We start from the raw sequence: 22,379 nt of genomic DNA on the forward strand, positions 1-22,379 counted from the left end.
TAGCCCACCAGAAGTTCACCATACACGCCAAAGTCAACTGTGCTCCTGAAAGCATTTCTGAACTCTGTTTTCCTCCAGGCCAAATAATACTTCTTGCCTTATTTTTTACTTTTGTTTATAAGCCATTCTTAATTTTGAAATACTTGGTTCCACTGCTCACATGGGACCAAACTTAGTCTAAATCATCTACATTTGAATAATTGTAACTCTGCAGTTCTGGGGTTAGTAATACTAATAGCTTAGACTCTTAGAGTAAGAACATCCCAAGGTAGCAGGGGCTCAAGGATTCATCTAGTTCATCCTTTTCACTCTTGCAAAGCAAGAAAGCAAGTGTGTTAGCTCGGACTACTGAAACAGAACACCACAGACAGGATGGCTCAAACAAGAGAATTCATTTCTCAGAGTTCTGGGGCCTGGAAGTCCCAGATCAAGGTGCCAGCAGGGTTGGTTTCCGGTGAGGCCTCTCTTCCTGGCTTGTAGACAGCCACCTCTCCTCACGTGGCCTTCCTCTGTGCACACACATTCCTGGTGTCTCTCCTCTTCTTATGAGGATGACAGTCAGATTTGATCACCCTCATGACCTCCTGTCACCCACATTCCCTCCTTAAAAGCCCCGACTCTAAATACAGTCTCATTAGGGGTTAGGGCTTCAATATAGAATTTTGGGGACACAATTCAGTCCATAACAGCAGGTATTTAATTAACTCAGGAACAGCTTTATCTCCTAATTGCCCACAGCTATGGAGAAAGAGAAACATCTTTTTTTTTACATGAGAAATCTTCTAAAGTTTTGCATTTCTGTGCTCCAGTTATTCAGCGCTGCCCAATCAGGATGACCCTCCCCACTTGAGGCTTCACCTGGTCCTTTCAGGGTTTCTGCCGGCCGGGGGTGCCTATCTGAGCAGATGAATGCATCGCATGTGCTCACAAGCACAGCCTGCTTGGTGCTCCCTATGTGCTTTCTGCCCGAAAATTCTACATAACTTGGCCCGGTGTCTCACAAATCCTCATCATTATGAACGTCTCCCTAATCTGAATTCTGCGGGTTGCCGTTTTAGAGTATTCAAAGTGGAGTCTGAGAAACACTGGCCTCACCTGAGAATTTATTAGAGATGCAGACTCTCTGTCTCCTCAGAATCAGAACCCACGTTTCCACAAGATCCTCCGCTGGTCCTCGTGAATATTAAGGTTTGAGGGCACTGTTGTAGATCCGGCGTTGATATAAATTAAAAACAGCTGCCTGAGGGCCAGCCCCGTGGCCAAGTGGTTAAAGGTCCACACACTTCACTTCAGTGACCCAGGTTCGTGGGTTTGGATCCCAGGTGCAAACCTATCTCCACTCATCAGCCACGCTGCGCAGGCATCCCACATGCAAAATAGAGGGAGACTGGCATAGATGGTAGCTCAGGGCTAGTGTTCCTCAAGCAAGAAAAGAGGAGGATTGGCAATGGATGTTAGCTCAGGGCAAATCTTCCTCAGCTAAAAAATAAAAACGTACCTGCCCAGCCCATCATCCAGCCACTTGGGCTATCATTAAATTCCCTTTCAGTCTCTCCTACTTAGTTTAAACAAACCTAGTCATGCCAGCTTTTCCTCAAGAGACTCATTTCCCTGAACAGTGATTCTGATGTTTCTGTACCTACCAGTTTTTTATTCAGTTACTCAGAGATCACAGATCCGTTTCTGTGGAGCCAGTTGCATATTGCAGGAAGCTGTCTGACAGGAAGGTGGTCTGTGGTGAGTTAGAAAGCTGAACTAGAAAGAGAGTAAGGCTGCTCAAGCCACTGGTTTATGGTAATTTTTGTTCAGTGGCACCACCTTTTATTCATATGCTATTTTGATTTTCTAGAGAAAAAATAAATGATATTATTTGAATTCATTTAAATGAAGCCACATTTTAAGTATTTTTAGTTTTAGACATTTATTTTGTATTAAATACACAAAAGGTTTCGTAAATAAGGGCTTCAAATAATAATCTTCCTCTTTTTAAGTTTTTCATTGTTTGCCACTGGACTTTGAGAAGCTTAAATAAGGTTACAAGTCAAATGCTTTCTTTGCAACTGCTTGAAAAATTCAATAACCAATTATTTAAAATAATTGAAAATTAAGTGAAAATCAAAACAAGTATATAGCAAGTTTTCTCTTTTTTCCCACCAATAATGTATGCTAGTGAACCAAATAAAAATAACCCGCTTTCTCTTGAAAAGTAATGCACGATTCTTCTAACGGGCACAAAATGCTCTCCAGAGCATGTTCTTTCAGCATTACGATAGTATAGAACTTTATAAAAAGATATCCGTGAGAATAAAGGAAGCATACAATTTGTAAATTGTCTAGATTTTTAAAGCCATTGTGTCCCTCATTTCTATTGAGAGCAAAATATTCTGATGCCTCTGCCTGACATCTTTAGACTCCATGGTGTTAGAGCATCCCATAATTTGCCAAAGAGACATTTTAAAAGTCTGCCCTTTGATTTGCCATCATGAGAATACTGGCTTCCAATTTTTTAAGTGGATAATTCAGGCTAACATGAATTCATCTCAGGAAGTTTTCTACTCAGACTAGCAAAATTTGGATGCACCTGAAAAAAGAGAAGGAAGAGCCTTTCTATCAGAAAGAAAGGATTTTCAACCTTTGAGTTTCCTCTCTCATGTCTATTATGAGATACAATTGAACTGAAATTTAAAAGGAAATGCTTCCTTTCAAGATAGGTAGTTTGAGTCAATCTTCCCAAAGCTTTCCTTTACTTAAATTGATCACCATCATAAACCCTTTAGTGGTTCTCAACATTGTATAAGATAAAATCAAAATTCCCCTCTTGATATTCAAAGCCTCTTAAGCTGGACTCCATTCCCCTAACACTTCTTTCCATCATCTCACTTTCTACTTCCCTTTATAAATAGCCTGTTCCAAATAACTTATACATTTTATACTGAGTCTTATTTGTTCCTCAGAGTCTGGATTAGTTTTTTATTGCTACACAACAAATCACCTTAAAACAACATTGGTCCTTTGTTATCTCTCATAGTTTCTGTGGGTCAGGAATTTAGAGGTAGCTTGGCTACTTGGTTCTGACTTGACCCCTCTCATGAGGTTGCAGTCGGATCTTGGCTGGGGCTGCAGCCTCATCGGAGGGCTGGACTGGTGCAGGAGGATCCACTTCCAACTCACGCACACGGCTGGCACATTGGTGCTGGCTGTTGGAAGGAAGCCTCTGTTCCTCTCCACATGGACCTCTCCACAGGGCTGCTTGAGAGTTCTCCTGGCATGGTGGCTGGCTTCTTCCAAAGGGAGTGACCCCAAAGGCCCAGGAAGATGATGTGATGGCTTTTATAATCCAGCCTCAGAAGTCACGTACTGTCATGTCCACCATAGTCTGTAGGCCACGCATAGCTAGCACTGATTTAATTTGGAAGGGGACTACACGAGAGACTGAATACCAAGAGATGTGGCTCATTGGGGCCATCTTGGATGCAGGCTACCTCAGAGCCTTGTCTCACACCAGTGCTGCTCACCTGTCCCACCTCTCCACTCTTCCTCCCACACACAGATAAACCCCTCTTTCTCTGTGGGCCTTCTTGACCCACCCTGGACCCAACAAAACTCTTTAGCAACTGTTATGTATGCTAATCAGGGAGTGTATGCTGTTTTGGCATGTAGAAGATTTATCTCTCTAGTTGAGTTATACCCTAGGTAAATCACTCAAGGACAAGGTTCCAGAATACCCTTCATGTGGTAGGTATGAATAAAGATTTCTTAATGATCATTACTCAGAATTAAGAAGGTAAATCTGTTGCATATAATATATTCAAAACTTTCAACACTGTCTTTGGGTGGAGTTAATTTGTATTCCTCAAGCATGCTTAAATGTGGTTTAAGTGGTAAGTGTATTGCAACTTTGCCAAGTTTTCTGGAGAACTGGTTTGATATTGCGAATTGTCTACGTTGTGAGATCTGAGGCACGAATACAGATGGGAGACTAATGTGGCATTAAGAGCCTCATCACAAGGCACCCATAGGTCCCTGAGCAATCTTGATTTCCCTATGAATCAGTGAAAGAAGATTAAGTTAAACTCAGTATGATTTCATTGTCAAGTTTCAACCCAGTAGTTGAACTCTTTTAGAATTATGAATCCATTAATGGTGACATTGGGCCACCCTCTGTCATCTAGAATGTTCCATTCCCTGGCTAGGACAGAAAAGCATGTTTTCAGTATTGTAGATGCTGAGCCACATTCCCCATTAGAGATATCTGTCTTTTGCATTGAGTTTGACGTCTTCTCCGCAGCATCCTAAAACTGCAATGATTTTAGATGAAGCATAGCCAAGAACTGTAGCACATACCTTCTCCTCTCAGCCCTCATTTTGGAGTTTTATAACTCTTTTGAGAGAAACATCCCCGTGGTTATTTTCCTGCTAAATTCCAGCCTGTCATTATAGTGAGTCTTTACCAGTTTGAATAAATAAGAGTCAAACTGGTTGATAGAAATGCAGTTTTCCTGCTTCAAGTGCAAACAGTAACCTCAACGGATCTCAGGAAACGTTTCCAGATAGAGCTTCTGGAAAGTGAGTGGTTTGCCATCTCTTTCTGTATATAAACGATTAATATGCAAAATCTCTTGAGGGATCCATTCCTCAAGCGGGTTCAGCAGGTTCTTTAAAATTGCATTTGTAGTATCGGTTTGCTTACTAAGACCTTGTCAGTGTAGATTAAAAGTCAGTTATGACCCAGGTCGCGTTATGATGCAGACTGATCTAAATGATCATTTTCTATATATGTCTTCAGAATTTAAAGCCTGTTGCCAAGGATGTGAATGAAGTAAGGCCAAGGTGCCCAGGCAACTTGATTTTAGGATGATCTCAGAGAGCCCCTCCCCACCAATTATCTTCCAGACTGGCTCAGTGACACCTGGAATTCTTTCTTTAGAATTCTTTTTGTCTTTGTGGTGATAATGCTTTTCCATCTTTCGTCTGCATGCAACTCATCCAGGGACCTTGTTAAAATGTAGATTCTGTTTGAGTAGATCTGGGGTGAAGGCCCCATATGCTGCTAGTTCAGCTACCATGCATGGAGGTGTTAGAATGCATAAACTTCTAGAAAAATAATGCCTGAACCTTTGCTCGTTGAAAATCCTGTCTGTACAGGCCACTCGCACAAGCTCCAACCGTGACAGTGCGCTAAGCACCTGATATGTCACGTGCTCCAGCTGAATGGATGATGTCTCCCTTTGGTCCATCCCCTGTCCCTTCCGCCCACTCTCAGATACAAAGAAGGAAAAGGCGGCTTTCACCTTCTTTAGTCTCTGTCTTGGACAGCGGCCCCACCATCCTTACACTCTCCCAAGTTAGACATTGCCTTCGTCTTATCTCCTTCCCATCCCTCACCCCCCACGTGTATTCCTGGTCCTATGGATGATGACTGTGCACGTTTTCCATCTGCATTTCCTCTTCAGCCCCTCATCACCTCTTGCCTAAGCTCTTTCAACCAGTGCAGAAGTCATCTCTCTCTTTTGCTTTCCTCATTCATTCCTCACCGTCTGTCTAAGGCCTGGTACTAGTGCATTGATGGCATGGTATCACTTCTCAGCTCAGAATCTTTCCGTGGTTCCCATGGCCAGAACCCTTGCTCATGAGGTCTCTGGTTACCAGCTGCCACACTGGGACATGCCCTCTGTAGTGAACAGGGCATGTGTTTGCACACTTCTTTGCCTCCACATGTTTTTCAGCCAGTAAGGATGTCCCCTCCAGTGTGCGATGACAGAGCCTGCGGAAATCTAGCCCCTTCCAAGGCTCTGCTTCAGTTTCCATTTTCTGCACGAAGCCTTCCCACCTCCACCACCGGCGGAGATCAGGGCAGAGCAGCCCGCCCCACCTCGCCTGCCTTGAGGTCTAGCCTTTGTAGCATCTTTTTGTTCTGTTAGTGTTGTTCATTTAATTCTTTTTACTGGGTTGTAAATTTTGGATGCCAAAAGCTATGTTTTATTAATCATCGTGTCTCCTAAATCAGCCCACACAGGACCTTATTTACAATAGGTGTTTAATAAATGTTTAATCCACTTGTCAATGAATGAGAGGGTTTCTTGGATTCTTTTCTTGAGAGTAGATTTTGTGAAGAGAGTGGAGGAGATTAAACGACACCACATAATGAAATAATGAATGACTGCAGAGAAGGAGGCCAGCATTTGTTGTGGTTACTGCCATCGAGTCTATTCCGACTCCTAGCGCCCCTGTGTCCAGCAGAGCGGAACCTGCCTGATCTTTTGCGCCATCCTCTCCCCTTCCAGCATTACGTCAGACATGCTCTGCTGCTATTCACAGGGTTTTCATGGCCAATTTTTTCGGAAGTGGGTGGCCAGGTCCTTCTTCTTAGTCGGTCTTAGTCTGGAAGCTCCGCTGAAACCTGTCCACCATGGGAGATGCTGCTGGTGTTTGAAATCCCAGTGGCACAGCTTTCAGCATCACAGCAACATGCAGCCACCACAGTATGACAACTGAGAGACAGATGGTGTGATTCCGTGACCGCGAAATGAACCAGGGCTGTGGCAATGAGAGTGCTGAATCTTAACCATGAGGGCTGGCTAAGGCTGGGATGCCTGATGTCAAATATTCCTGAAACACAGGTTTGTCTGGGAGTGCTAGCAGTCATTTTAGAAATACCATGACTTCATAAGAAAACCATACCTCTCCCTGCTCCTTACTTCTCATACTTTTCCACCTGGTTATATCTCTTCTACCTCCTTTCAGAAGATTTGTATTAAAGGTTATTTTTCTGTAATCTTTAATTACCTTTATACCTGAGAAACAGCTCCCATAGGAACATGAGTTTGAGAATCTATAAGACAAGCAGCCCTGCCATTAACTTATGAACTACTAAGCGCCATGGACCCTTCTAGAAAAGTGAGGGTCTAATGTTTGAGGCCAAATACGTTCAAATGCCACCAGGCAAGAAAGTCAACTATGGCAGAGCCTGTGAATTTTAGACCCTCGAGGTATGCTGTGTCAGAAAATCTGCTGTGTTTTAGGCACGTTGTTGAGGGTTAGTGGAAGTAATATCAGTAATTGCAGGCAGCAGCTCATATCCATCAGGCATCAGCGTAGTTGTAGCAGTGACCGCTGGAGTGGAATGTAAGAATTAAAGTTTCCAAGAATTAATAATTTTCAGAAAATCTTATGGCTTCATCCATGGGCTTTTGTCATTAGAATATTAAAGGAAAAACAATCAAGATACAATGCCTTGTCATTTGAACGGATGCTGGGCTTGTACACATCAATGAGCTGGAAGGTTAACCTTCATAAAATGCCAGCTTATTGTGTGCATGTGAGAGCGACCACACACCATGCATCTGTATCGCTATGGAATGAAGAGTCGAAGCTTCTCTTTTTAGACACGGTGGATATGCTTTATTTACAGATGGGTTATCCTTCCGGGAGTTAAGTTCACCCTTGACTCACTATTTTTTTTAACATAGCTTCCAGCTTAGTTCTGGATGTGTTTGCATTTTTCACACCTCTCTTCCCTCCTTCGTAGCGAGGTGGCCTTGGGAAAGAACAAGTCCTGACGAAGAACATTCTCGCTGCTCTCAGGGCTGCATCTAGGGTCTCAGGTGGAGAAAGGGCTGCTGACCTCCAAGACTGTCCACACCCCTTGTTCTGCTCTGGGCTGGTTCCCCTTTTTCTTTCCTCCTCTTGGAAGTGGTTAGAGCCAGAAGCTAAAAGGAAACTACAGTCTGTAAAATTGGTGAATGTTGTCCCGGTAGAGAGAGAAGAGCCTTACAATTCTGAAGCAGTTTGTGTAAAAGGTCACGGGCTCTGGAACTAGGCAAGCCAAGATTTGAAGTCTGGTTCTACCGGTTACTAGGTATGCGACATGGGGCACCTTACCTAACAGCCCTCACCCTCAGTTCCCACATCTGGAAGTGGACATAACAATGTCTAATTTTCAGCATAGTTGTATAGATTTCAGACCCTGTCTCAGGGTCAACACAGCGCAGAAACTCAGAACCTTCCAGGCCCTCTTAGGTGGCTGATGTTCTCACTCTGACCTTTGTAGTCTACATGGCTTCACACAAGTCATTTCAGATCTTAGAATGTCGGTTTCTATACTTGTAAAAAGAGGGAGTTGGACTCGATTATCTATTTATCAGGTTGTCTAGAGACTTTGTTCTGTATGAGCTGTAAACTACTAAATCCAATTTTGGCCAATCTAGTCAGTTCAGTAAAACAAAGACTTAGAGGAGAAATGAAACCAGCTATTTAATTACAGTCCTGACGTGTGTCTTGTTTATTGCAATGGCCTCAGTGCCCAGCACATAGTAGAGACTCAGGAAATACTTATTTAATGGTTGAAATAACTAGTTGTATAAGTCACAGCTCCAGGAAATAGATGGTACATTCAATACAGGTGTTTGAAGAGACAATTTAGAAAGAAACAGCCAGGGTTAGGAGAAAGCAATAAAAGATAGTGAAAGATTGTGGGGCAAGAACAGTGGGAGGCACGGTCAGCACTTAGCTGGAGCAGTTACTGGAACCTTGCAAATTGGTGTGACTGAGAGGAAGGCCACTGGACAGGAACTGGGGAATAAATACCCCCACTTGCTGATCTCCTGGTAGAGCCGCCCACCGGCCACTCCAAGCTCAAACCTAGATCACAAGGAAATCAGACTGAGGTTGCCCATCAAGCTCGGCCTTTAGGGCAAAGAGCCTGCAGAGACAGGAACAAAGTGGATCCTAAGGGGGAAGGGAGGAGATGGAGCACGCCAGAGCAGCTGCCCGTGTCAGTCAATCAGGGAGGAGGGCATATTTTATCTGCTTTCGGCCCCTTTTATACAGGCACAAGAAGTAACTGTCCACTTTGGTCTAAGAGGTTTGTCTTTTCCACCAGCAAAGTTAATAGGGTTTGCCAATAAAGGCAACCATTCTCTTCAAAACAGTTTCCCTTCTCAGTGCCAGGTCTTATCAGCCCATTTTGGATGGATGGATGGGTTGGATGATGGGGGTGATGATGGGGATGGATGGCGGTGGGGGATGTCAGGAGAGTGGCTGGGGGTGGCTGGGGGTGGATGGTGGGTGTGAGTGGATGGGCTTGGGCTATGTTAGGATTGGTGACCTTAGGAGCACAGCAGTGGTAAGACTGGAGTGTTGGAAGGCAGTGACATTCAGCCAACAAGGACGGGTCCAGAGCAGAGCTTCCCTGGTGGGCTTGCAATGGAACCAGCTACTTCACAATTTTATTCAAGACTTTCAATGTGTTTTGATTTTAATGACCCAGAGATATTTTACCTCTCAAGGTGAGATGTTATTGCTGCTGGTTCTCAGTCTGTAGAATGATGACCTCATAAGGTTATACAGTTGTCATTAGATTGATTATGGAAAATCTGTGCTCTCTTTACTAATCTGTGTCAAAGATAAACAAAGCTAGACATTAGTTAAAGTGGTAAGGGCAGATTTTAATCAGTAATAACTATTGAAACAGGGAAAAGAGGCCAGCGAAAACAGAACTCAGCTTTGATTTGTGCAGAGGTGACTGGCTGTTTTAGAGGGAGAAGAGTGAGTGGGAGGAGGTGAGCAGGGCCTTCGTAGAGTCAGGGAAGTGGAAACACATGAAGGGTTGGTCAGCCTAAGTGCCATCAGGACAGCTGTGTCCTCTGGCACTTGTCGAGGTCAGGCTCCCACCCTCTCACAGATGCTGGGAGACAGTGGCCCTGTCCTGAGATGTTGGCTAGAACCAACAGTCAATTCCTTTGGCCACCCTGAGCTTTCTCAGGTGGACACTTTATGGGGAGCTAGGGTCATCCTAAAGATGTGGCCTGAGCTGTCGGAAACAATCCTGGTGTTTGTTCTTTGTAGCCCAAGGTTGAGGCTGCCTCGTGGAGAAGAGGCTCAGATGCCTGGTTGGAGCTTGGCGAGGAGAGGTCTTGGTCACCTGTGGTTCTTCGTTAGTACAGCCCGTGGGTGTCTCTGAATACCTAAATAGAGAATATAGAAAAAGTGACTACAACAAAATGATGTTGTCAAAGAGCCATTTTATTGGCAAAATGCATCTCAGTAATGATTAATGAAATGGAAAATAATGAGGTGCTCCCTTAATCACTTTCATGAATTAGCTGCATTTTGCAGCACAGCTGAAGCTTTCCATGATATTGTGTAAAGCCAAGTATGGGAGGAACTATTGAGTGTGAGTTTATTTTCCCTTCAAAACTCCAGGAAGCAAATTAGTCAGGTTGTTCAAAGGTGCTGATGAAATTTCCAAACTTCACACCGATACCTTCAGTGATTGAAAAAATAGGAGGTACTTTTAGGAAATAAATGTCAAAGAAATGTAGAGAATTCTGTCTTCCCTTACTGCCGTCGACTCTTTATAGGGTTTGTTTTATGGTCTTTTGTTTTCAGTGCTCTTTTTATGGAAAGAAAACAACTGCCATTTTCCCCACTGATGTGGACACATATATAAAAATTTTTAACTTCTCCCAACCAGATTCTAAAAATAATAACATTCTCTGCTGTGATCTCCTGTCTTTGCACATCAATGGAAAGACACGATGCAAGGGTACCGTTGGCCTGGAAACCTCTCCACTTTAGAGACAGAGTGTTTATCTCAACTCACCCACACACATCTCTTTTCCACATTATGGTTGTGGTCCATAAAAAGGAAATTTCCCAAAGAAAACTGTATAGATGATACATTAGTTTCCTATTGCTACTGTAACAAGTTAGCACAAATTTAGTGGCTTAAAATAATACAAATTTATTACCTTACCTTCTGAGGCCCAGAAGACTGATATGGGTTTCCCTTGGCTCAAATCAAGGTGTCGGCAGGGCTGTGTTCCTTCTGGAGGCCCTAGGGGAGAATCGGTTTTCTTGCCTTTTCCAGCTTCCAGAGGCTGCCTCATGGCCCCTTCCATCTTCAAAGCCAACAAGGGCCAACTGTGTCTTTCTGGCATCGCGTCAATCTGACACCAACAATTCTCCCTCCTCCTCCACATTGAAGGACTCTTGTGATTACATTGGGCCCACTCGAATAATCCAGGATAATCTCCCTACTTTAAAGCCAACTGACCAGGAACATTAATTCTGTCTGCTGGCCCAATTCCCTTCACCATGCGATGTAGCATGTTCATAGCTTCCAGGAGTTAGGATGTGGACATCTTTGGGAAGCAGTAGCCTGCCTGTCAGATATGAAGATGTTTATGAGAAGGAAGTGATTTTCATCCAGTGCAGTTCTGTGCTGGCCTATGTAAGTACCCATCTCACACTGCGTTGGCTCTGTAATCGTGATGTGTGATGGTACAGTGCTTGTCCGTGAGCAGAGAACTGGAGCAGGAAGTAGGATAGTGAGATCCTAGATCTAGCAGTTGCTGCTTGACAACTGTGTGGCTTTAGGTAAATCTCCTGACACTTAAAAAAAATTTTTTTTCCCCTCAGTCTTCTCATTTGTAAAATGAAGGTTTTGTGTCATGTCATCTCTGTAATCTCCTCCAGAGCCCTCCAAGTTTGAGAAATCTTTTTGGTCTGAGGCGAAGGTCATAAGAAGTGATTTGTTTTGACACGGTTGTTGCCTTCTTGTTGATTTATTATTATCTTGGATGCCCGTAAAGTTTTATGCACAGAGTTAATTATTTCCTCATTGTGTAATTAAATGTAGATGAATCCAGCTTAAAGTGTCAGATGGGTACCTTGTTCTTTCCTTAAAAAGATGAACAGACTAACCCAGAAAGAACTTTCCTGCTGCCTCTGGAAACTATCCATTGAGTCATTGGGGTTGACTGATGGTCTTACCAAAGGATCAGGTATGGATGTTAATGCTACACCTTGGGTACCTTCCAGAAATGGATTAAAGATGGTTTTTATTTTTTATATTAAACCCTTTGGGAGACAACACTGCACAGAAACTGGAAACTCCTAAAGTGGATTTGAACTGGTAAAAATAGCTGTGAATGTTGAAGCACAACCGTTTTATGTTTAGCGTCTCTGTATGGAGGCGCTTGGCGCAACGCTGGACCCACTTCTCTGGAGCTTGGCTGCACAGCTCTGCACGTGCCTCAGCATGTGCTCATGGGAAACGGTGGGGAAACATTAGCTCTGTCCTGATGTGGGCTTGTTGACACGTCCAGAAGAGTGGTGGCTTCTGGATAACTGGAGAACTGGGGGCTCTTCCTCCTCTTTATTTCTAGATTTGTTTGAAAACAGTTGTGTATGTTTTTAAGCACCGATTGACAATAAGTTTGAGTGTTACACAGTTAAAACAAAAGATGAGCTTTTACTATAGAAAACGTAGATGCTATTTTAGAATTGCATTCAACTTCCTTGCTACTGTAGAGAACACTGAGTGCTGGATTTGTTTTGCTAGATTGGACTTTCCATGTTGTCTTTCCAGGACAGTCGTTAGAGTTGTCCTATTATCTCTGCGTCCAGCATAAAATTTACCAGTAGAAGACTATTTAAGCCAGGGGCTTGGCCAAACACTTTGGTACAATAAAATGTATTTAGCAATTTAACATTCTGGGTTTTTTGATTGTGGTATTGAGTGGGGGATGGAAAATCATCAAGTTATAGGACTGCTGGGGTCTACATTCCAAAGAGAACTTTTACAACATGAACTTTTAGTTATTTATTTGGTTGAGGACCTACTAAATACAAGTATTCTTGTGGGAGTTTGGTGAGTTATGGTGATGAATGTGACACAACATGACTTCAGAGGAGTTTACAGTTCTGCAGTGGAGACAGATATGTGCAGAAAATCCTATGTTAGTCGAACTCCATGGTGGCCATGGTGCTTTTCATGGAAATAAATCTCAGCCCTTTGAAAGGTTAGAGTTGGCACATTTGGCTGGCAGGTTTCTGTCATGTGTGGTCCCTTGGTGGTTAAGGCACAGCCCTCACTGTTTTGGTCAAGGGGCACACAACCCCAGAGTGTCATAGGATTAAGGACCCAGCTCTGGCTGCTGGGTCACTGAGAGAGGAAGTGTTGGAATGATATAAAACCATTGAGAGAGCATGACTTTGGAAAATCATTGGCCAAGTGGGTTATTTGATATTCTGTAGGAAAATGGAGTCATACTAAAAAATTTGTATGAATAGATCATTAAACACAAAATTCCAAGAGAATCCTTTGTTTCCTGATGCTAAGAGTTGAATATGTTTGTGAAGAGAGTAGTATGTGAGATTTTCTAACCAAAAAAATTACCGCTTTCTCTAGTATTGCTCTTTATTCATGGTTCAACACTAGGAGGTTTATTTTAATCAGAAATTATTTTGGCATTCTATGCAAATGAAAATAGCAAGCAAAATCATTACTGTTTTAATGTTGTCAGCAATTTTATTTTACGATCCCATTTTCATTTATTGTTTTTTCCTCTACCTCCCTCCCCTGAATGGATTGCATGGACATAGACATAAGCATGATTGTCTTTATTATTAATGTCATGAAATTAGGAATAAGTCCATTTTATATTGTTTTATGTTCCTGAAATAGTTTGGAAAAAGTTTGAGATTAAGTGGAATTCACATGCTTTTGACAATAGTTTTTGGGAGATAAATTTAAACTTTATCTCAGGTTTATGTATAGGTGACATACTGATCAATAGTATCCTCTTTGTTCTGTGGGGTTGTTTTTCTTTCTTAGAAATAAAGTCCCTTTTAGGATTTGAATAATATTGTACTCAGAAGTCCAGTGATTTGAAAACTACCATCAGCCTTCAGAAGAGGCTAAACTTGCTTAAGCATGTTGCACAATCACACATTAATCTTACCCAAAGTATTATAAATATTTAAGCATTATAATTTGGTATTTAGACCTTCTTTTGCATCAACAGCAGAATAAACATAAAGCCTGTTTTTCTTCTTTAGCTCACATTAATATCAGTGTTAGTTTACCTTTTGTTTTTTTGGGTGATTCATATATGCGTGTCTTGTGTCTTCAATTGTAAGCTGTTCAAAGAAGGAAGTCACATGTCAGTTGCTTCTGTAGACAATGCAAGACCTTAAACAGCGGCCTGCAGGCACCAGGCATTCATTCAGGGTTTGAATAAATGGGATAACCAGGGTAGCTAATTTTTTTAAGTTAACTCCTAAAGAGTTGATTTACATGGTCTTGCCCAAGATCAAACCAGCAGAATATTTATAAACCAAACTTTATGTGTGGGTGATATGGAGGTGCTAAATCTGTTGCTGTATCTTTTAGTCTAAATTATCAGCATTTTGTGTTTGATATTAATACTACACCAAGTAACTTCATTTAAAAGAAACCTGGATAAAGTTGTAGCTCTCTGTTCCAAAGTTTCAATACGATAAGAGTGATTTGGCGGATAAAAGAGGCAGTTAAGAATTTGGCATAACTTCTGTTGAAAAATTTTTGTTGAAAACTGGGAAGTATGAATTCTTCATAGAATTTCATAAAATACTTCAATATTATTGTAAAGAAACTTTGAAAAGTCAGAAGCGGGAACCATTGGTTTCTAGAGATAGAACAATTGGTCTAAATTTTTATTTATTCACGATGTCCCCCTTTTTAGCATAGCACCTCAAACAAATTAGACATTTTTACTAAGGCAGAGTGAGTGAGTCAGTATTCAGAGGAACATTGCATTTTAAAGCTAGAAAGAATTCTCAAATATCTCTAGCCTATTTCCCAAAATGATGTGGTCCTAAAAGCATCTGATTTAGAATCCAAAAACCTGGCTTCTAGTCCCATCCTGCTGTCTCAGATCTCTGTGAACTTGGGCATGTCACTTAACCTCTCCGGGCTTCAGCTTCCTAATCTGTAAGATAAGGCTAATTTGTCTCACCCTTGTTTTGATCAAATGCAATGAGCCCTGTGAAATCCATTTGAGCTGGTCGGTGGAATTCAAATATGAACAAATTAAGGCCGTCTCTGGCGATCTGGTAGACAGCTAGAGAGTGGCCAGCTGGGCCTCACCCCGTCTCTTCTGAGGCCCGGCTGTTCTCATACCCCTCTCAATGGGAGAAAACAGTTTGTGTACTGAAAAGTCAGAGTGTATTGAAAAGTCAGAGGCTCTGTTTCTTAAGTGTTGGAGTGTGCCAACAATAGAATATACTACTAGTGAGCATTGTTTTTTAGGGGACAGCCATGTAATAGCACTCCCTTTTCTAACACATTCGAGAGCCTTGACTTCATGGAGCAGTGAAACAAACTAGGTAGGCTTACAACTGTGTTGCACCACGGATGCTGTTTACTTGAATATTATCAGGAAGATGCGGAATTGTCATAGCTGAATGTACAGGAACCAGTTCTGTGGTCTCAAAGCCTCTGCCCAGGTCCAAGATGACATACTGTTGGTACTGAGCACACAGACTTCCTCCCGGACGTCAGGGGGCCCTGAAACAGGGGCAGCAAGGCCCCTGCTCTCTGGAGAAACTCTCTCTCTCTCAGCTGAGGAAAAGCAGCCCCGAATGTGTCAGATCCTGTCGGCAGATGTCGGTCAGGGCCTGTTGCAGACATTCAGACGGGCTTGTGTGTTGTGTCAGCAGAGCTGGTGTTTGTTATTGTCACCACCAGCACAGAAGGGATTCTGGCCCTTACTGGCGGTCGGTTTCTGGAACACAGGCCGTCCTTTCTGACGGTTCTGAAGTGGAGGCCGTCACGGCTCAGCATCAGAGTCAGACAGCAAGTTTCCATCTACCTTCCCAGCTCTTTGGGTTCTGGAAGTTTCTTTTCCTGGGGCTGCTGGTAGAACTCCGGGTTCTGGGCGCCTTCTGCCTCCTCGCTGCCTCGGGCTGTTCACAGCCTGAGCCTCTTGCACAGGTCACTGCTCCTCATCTGGACCTGTGAGCACACGGCACTCTGGCACTGGGCCAGGTTACTGACGCCAGTCATGCAGGAGGTACCAGGGCTACAGAAATACCTGTTTTATGTCCACTTTATCATCTATGACCGTGTGACAGAGTCCACTTTGGTATCATTGTCATAGGGTAGCATGTGCTAGCAGGCGTTGCTCCCTGATCACCCACCCCGGGCTCCGCATTCTACTAGCCACCATCTGCCTGTTATCTTCTACCCTCACTTCAATGTTGCAAGGTGTAGGTTATCCCCAACGTACCGAAGAGAAAGCTGAGCATCAGAGTTTCATGCACAGTCACTGTGAGGGACTGAATGTCCGAGGGTGTTGAAATCTAATCCCTGGCATGACGGCATTGGGGGGTGGGGTCTTCAGGGCTAATTAGTGCCCTTGTAAGAAGAGGCCAGAGGGCCAGCTTGCTCTCTTCCCTCCGTGAGAGGGCACAGCGAGAAGATGACTGTCTGTGACCCAGGAAGAGGGCCTTAACGCAGACCCCAGCCCTGCTGGCCCCCTGATCTCAGACTTCCAGCCTCCGGAGCTGTGAGGAATCCGTTGTGCTGTTCCAGCCGCCCAGGCTGTGGTATTGTGCTACAGCGGCCCAAGCCGCCTGGGACGGTCACTTAGCTGGAGAAAGGGCTAGAGGCAGAGCCAGCTGTGTCTGCATTTCCAAGGCCCGGGGTTATCTGAACGCTGCTTTCCCGAGTGGAGTTAGACCTTCTCCATCCACGAAACAAGTGTTGTCTGTCGACACGTGGAAACACTGCTCGGCCCTGGTCCTGTGGTGACGGGTCAGAATGAGGTCTCGTCCCCCAGGAGCTTACCTTCAGTAGCGCTCAGGAGGAGAGACGAGATGTACAACAGCGACCACTGTTGATGAAGGGCCATGTCCCACGAGGACAGTGCCAATAAAATCCCGAGAGAGCTAAGACGAAAGAAAGATGGCTTTAGTCCAGGGGTGAGGAGAGGTGGGGAAGGGTGGGGCTGTGAAGAATAGGTGGCATTTGGCCGTGTGAGGGGAAGAAAGAAAGGTTGCCAAGTTTGGAGGAGGGCGGGAGGAGAGAGCTGTGATCGAGAAACGGGTGCTCTGAGCAGCTCCCGAGGGTGTTCGCCAGGAGCGACGGGGATCCGGTGGGAAATACCGCTGCGCACTTTGAAGACGCGGTTACAGGTGGTCGCAGGCGGCTCATGGGAATGAGACAGGGGAGGCTGGGTTCCCCTCGGGGTTCCTGCAGCGAGCCTGGGCCCCGGCTCCCCCTCCTGCCCTCTTCCGTGGGCCCACAGAAGGCAGCCCTGCCAAGCAGAAATCCCATAGGCGATGCTCCAAGGCCACCATCTCCAGCCTTCTCAGATAGACTCTGAGTTCAACACATAACCTCAGGCTTTGCTTTTTCTCCTTTTTTATACCAATTCCTTGGAATTGATATTAAGCACCTTCCACTTCTCCTAGAGTCTGCCCAATGATCCAGGACACCCTCCAGCTCCTCTTAGTAATGTGCTCTGCAGTTGCACGCTAGGCTGTGCACTCCCGTGCCCTGATCTCAGTCTGGACTAGAAACCAGATCTCATCTGGTCCAGAGCCTTGGTCCTCCCACCCTCTGCTTCCCTTGGAAGGGAAAACGGGTAATAATAGGCAGGTGCTCTCCATAAAGGAGTTTCTATTGTCCAACTAATTCAAGAAATGAATAGCTGAAATATTAGTCAAAGTGGTTTATCTTCTCTTCGGCTAGTCTGCAATAATATTAAGTAAGGTGAATTTTAAGTAGTTAGGTTCTAGTGAATTCCAGCTACTAAGCTAGCCGATCTTTTGTAATAGGCGTTATTTTGATGGTTCTCTTGAAATTTGCTTATACGATGCTACTATTTTACAAGAATGCAATATTTGTACATTCTGGTATTGAAGGTTGATGTTGCCATCACTTCATAACCATAGTCACAATTTGTTAGTATAGATATTTATGGCCTTAAGGAACTTGAAATCTGTTGCTTGATGTATCTCTCAACAGTTTGCAAAAAAGGGGCTAACATGGAAGAATGAGGTAGTCCTTTTATAGAAATATTCTCCTTTCTTAACACTGACCTGGGGCTTGGCGTATAGACTCTACATATTCCCTTTTCAGCCGACAGAGAAGGTTCTCTTGTTCATATGCTCCGTCATGTTTAGATGAAGAGCTTTTTAGCAGCTGCAGTGGATTTTAATCCCTTTTGAGTTTTGTTATTTATTATTTCCTTACCAATAGGCATGGCCACAGAGCTCATGTACCCCGAGCTTGGTTTTTAAACTTTGAGTTTTGCTAAAGCATGCAAAACAGGAGTGGGCGTAAAATACCGTGAGTTCTGTGTTTGGTAACGTGTTACCGGTCATATGAACAGTTTCTGGTGAGGTGGCAGGGAAACTGCACATGGCGAGAGCTGCTCTGATGCAAGGCATGCTGATACTGTAGATAAAGGAAGCGAGTGCAGGGGCGGGGTTTGGCGCAATAGAGTGCCAGCCAGAATTTTGTTCCTGCAAGGGCACTTTTCCAAATGATTCTATAACATGGCTATCGGTAGAATGTTGCATTTGAAAAATTGCCCACAAACCCTTATTTCCATGTCCTTGTAAGGCGTTGTAGAGAATGTAGGCTCCTGGTCTCGACATCAGTCCCAGGTGAACAACCCCACTGAGTTTTAACGCGTAGAAGCCACTTGGGCCTCAACATTCTAATGTTCTGAGCGGGAGGATGGACTTTCCTTACAACCTTTTCAGTTAATGCTAGCTGTCTAAAAACAGTTAAGGTTTCCAGTCAACCTAAAAGAAATACCAGAAAGGAAAATAGACAGTCTCTGACGAGTTTCAAACAAGCCGGTGTCTTCACCTGTGGAGGATGTCACTAAGCCCTTGCAACAATGCATCCTCAAGGATTTAGACTTAAGAAAGTTCGAATGTACGATTGTTGTGCTCAATATATATGCTCTTCATTCCCATTGCACAAGACTACTGCAGTTTGAGCAAGACCTCCTGGCTGTGTATTTTAAGGGATCAAAGAAAATGCATTCTAACCAATCATAAAGCAAATATTCATTTAGGATCTATATAAAATAATAGTGTATGAGGCACTATGGTACAAAGTTCCCCAAAGGAACTTCATATTTAATTGCAAAGAGACCAGTCAGTCCATGCTGAGGGCTAGCTGGGTCTCACAGATAAATGCTGCATATCTCATGGAAGGCGTAGGAAACTTCCGGGCACTGCAACAGTCAGGGTCATGGCAGGAGAGCTAATCCAGCTCAGGAGTTCAAGTGACAGTCAGCAAGGACTGTTGGCACAGGTATGGGTCGGGTTAAGGGAGCAGCCAGAGGGGTGAGGCCCCAGAGAACGGCAGCAACCCGAAACTGACACTGCCTTTAAATAAGCCTGAACGGGCAAAAGGTGGCCCCCGACGGGGTGTAATTGTGAAAGGAAGACGCCTTTGCCAGGCACCCTGGGCAGAGCAGAGAGGCGGGGAAAGAAATCCCTGGACCACTGTCTTCCTTCCCAACCATCTCCTGCTCACGCCTCCCGTTGGTCAACCTGAAGCCACCGGCAAGGATGTGGAGGAGATGCTGTTTGTAGGGTCATGGGCCAGCCTTCCAGGACACGAGCAGGGCAGAGAAAGGGGCAGAATGAAGGTTGGGAAGGGGCAAAGGGAGAAGCCCCAGACCAGGCGCCTTGAGCTTTTCCTTGGAAGACCAGTAGGTTACAGCAGACCAGAGAGAAGGGGGCTATCTGATGAAGACACGGGTGGCCCTGCATCCAGTGGGATTGGGGACCCCGTGCTGCACGTTAAAGTTCTAGGCCCTGTCTCCAAGCAGTGGTCTTACTTAAACCAATTTTGAAGGAATTTGCCAAACTGATTTATCCAGATATAGGTATATGGTGAGAAGGTCTTGTCGATAGTGGTTCTCATACTTTATATTTGTAAACATCACCTGGGCAGGTGACAGAACATGGATGTTCTCTGCTCCTACCCCCAGAGATTTCAGTTCAGTAGGTTTTGAAGGGCCCGGGAATGTACATTTTAACATATGCCCCCAAGGTTCTAACAGAATTCTGTAGCATCTTTTCTTTCTTTCTCTCTCTTGTTTTGCTGGGGAAGATTCACCTCGAGCTAGCATCTGTTGCCAATCTTCCTCTTTGGCATGTGAGCCGCTCCGCAGCATGGGCACTGACAGTCCAGGGGTGTGGGTCCACGTCTGGGGACTGAACCCACGCCACCAAAGTGGAGCGTGCCAAACTTAGCCACTAGGCCACCAGGGCTGGCCCATGTAGCATCTTTTTGAGAAATACAAGAAGTTATTTCAAATAATCTTTCTCGTTATATCAATTGGTTTTCTCTTTCTATCCTAGGGACTAGATAATTATTATTTCTTTTGTCCAAAAACCTTGGATTACTATATTTGGAGTAGTAATTAATGTCTGGTCTCAGCTGTTTTTCTTCAGATAAGTAGACTAATTACCTTGACATTTCTTTATAGGTTCAATTTCCCAACAAAATACTGTTTGCTTTCCTTTAGGCTCCCTACAAGTTGTCTTCATCTCTTACACAATACCCAAAATAAAACAAATATTTCCATGTTTCATTTGTACACGCCCTGGTTAAAATGCATGCCTCAGTTCTCCTCAATATATCATAAACTGTGGCTATTTTTTTAAAAATTAGTTTTCCCTGTAACAACAATAAAGGTGTCCTTAAGGTTTTTTTTTTTTTTTTAGCTACAATATTTAAAGGCATTGGGTCATAAAAAATGGCTTAAACTGGACTGATAAAATTGAAGTAAAAAATCAAGAGTCTGAATTTAGTTTAGGCTATAAACTTGCCCTTCCCCTTCCTAATATATGCAACTTCCAGATAATTAAAATTTTGCCGCTTTAAGTGCAAAATTTGCCTTAATAGTTTCGGGCGACATCATTTGTGAATGTGCCGCATAAATAGCTGCTGTAAAAAGGTGACCATCAGCTACACTTCCCTTTTCTTACTAATTCAGAGGCAGAACGTTGCCCACAGATGTCGTCGCCGCAGGTCTGCTGCAGGGTTGACTGTTTGCCCCACCCCGCAGATCCAGACTGTGTCCTCTTCCAGCTGATTCTTCCTTGCGAGTCTCTGGTGCCACAGTGTGCTTCACACTCTCCCCACATCTGATGTGCTCTTCCGTTTTCCCTCAGTGCGTTTTCAATTCTTTCCTTCAAGTTTCTTCTGTTGTTCCGAGCTGCTCCCCTGTGCTGAGCTGGGGTGTTATTTAGACCATTACCATTTTCCATCAAAGTGCTTTATCTCCTGACCTGCAAAGGAGCTCATCACAGAAATGCCTGAATTCCCCTCTGGATATTTGTGTCTCCTCAGCATTTTTGATGAGTGCTTGCTTAGTCTCTGAAACTTCTGGTTATTGCTGCTGCTTTTGTGTTCGTGGCTATTCCAGAGGGGAGAGAATTTCATTTAAATCCTTGATTCAGGGGGTATTAACTGTTTGTGAGAGAAAGTGGTAAAGGGGTATTGAGGGAGAAATGGGCAGAGAGGCAGAGAGAGAGCAATTTCACCAACCCAACTAAGTGTGTCCAGGAACACACGCCCCAGGCTGTAACAGGCCGGCCCTTCTCCACGAATTTCACTATGGGGATTCGCTCACTGGAGCTTCACCCCCATGTCCGTGAAATAGGGACCACGCAGAGTCCTGCTTTCTGCTTTGGTCTACTCTTAGACCAATTCTTATCTTTGCTGTGCTTTTAGCACCCTTATGCAAGGAAAAGAGCCACTAATAAGGAAGAGTAAGTGAATGAGCCAGTAAAACAGAAATGGGGATGTGCACCCGATAGGCGGACGTGGCGAATATTGATGGACGTGTGTCAGTTGCTAAATGTTATTTAAAACTTGTTCTTGCCATCTGAAAGTCATTTGCTGTCCCCCCGAATATGGAAATACCGTGATTAGAAAGCTGTTTTACCATCGTGAAGTATAGGCACCATTGATTTTGTAATTTGTTGCTACCTTCTACTTATGGTAAATGGCCCATGATACATAAAAGAAATTTATGTCAGAGCTTTTCGTGGTGAATAAATATTAGAAAGAAAATACACTAAGACAATAGACTGAGTAATGTAATGCGAAATCCTGTGGTCAGCTTTGTATAGTTTACTTTCTCCCGATAATTTTAATAGTTGCTATGTGAATATTTTACTTTTTGGGGTATTTGATTCCATCTTGGCCTGATATTTGACACATTTTAAGGCATGGTGGGAGAAGTAACCAATCCTTGTCTTTCTCAGTGCACTTTTTCTGATGTCAGTAAACAAATGGAATAATTAATTAATGCCTGCCTTCTTCTAGAAGTCATTGCAAGTGGCTTACAGAATCCTTCGCTGACTTCCCATTGCACTTAGGGTTAAACAAAATACGTGGCGTTGTCTACAAGGCTGGCCTGCTTTTATCTGTGCCTTCCCTCCAGCTTTGCCATGTGACACTGCACCCAGCTCCCTAAGCCACGCTGAGCACCAGGCTCATGCCCGCTGTCCGGTGCTTCCTCTGTGAGGAAAACCTTCGCAGCTGTTCACCTGGCTAGTTCCTGCACATC

The 22,379-nt window shown here is 43.9% G+C and overlaps 1 protein-coding gene across 6 annotated transcripts in view; it reads left to right on the top strand.

The window, feature by feature from the left end:
• DPP6 (dipeptidyl peptidase like 6) overlaps positions 1–22,379 on the top strand; it is a 987,445-nt gene that overhangs the window by 563,513 nt on the left and 401,553 nt on the right. The gene's annotated exons all lie outside the window — the stretch shown is intronic.

The sequence above is a fragment of the Equus przewalskii genome, chromosome 4 (assembly GCF_037783145.1).
Source record: "Equus przewalskii isolate Varuska chromosome 4, EquPr2, whole genome shotgun sequence".
In the NCBI taxonomy this organism is placed as follows: domain Eukaryota; kingdom Metazoa; phylum Chordata; class Mammalia; order Perissodactyla; family Equidae; genus Equus; species Equus przewalskii.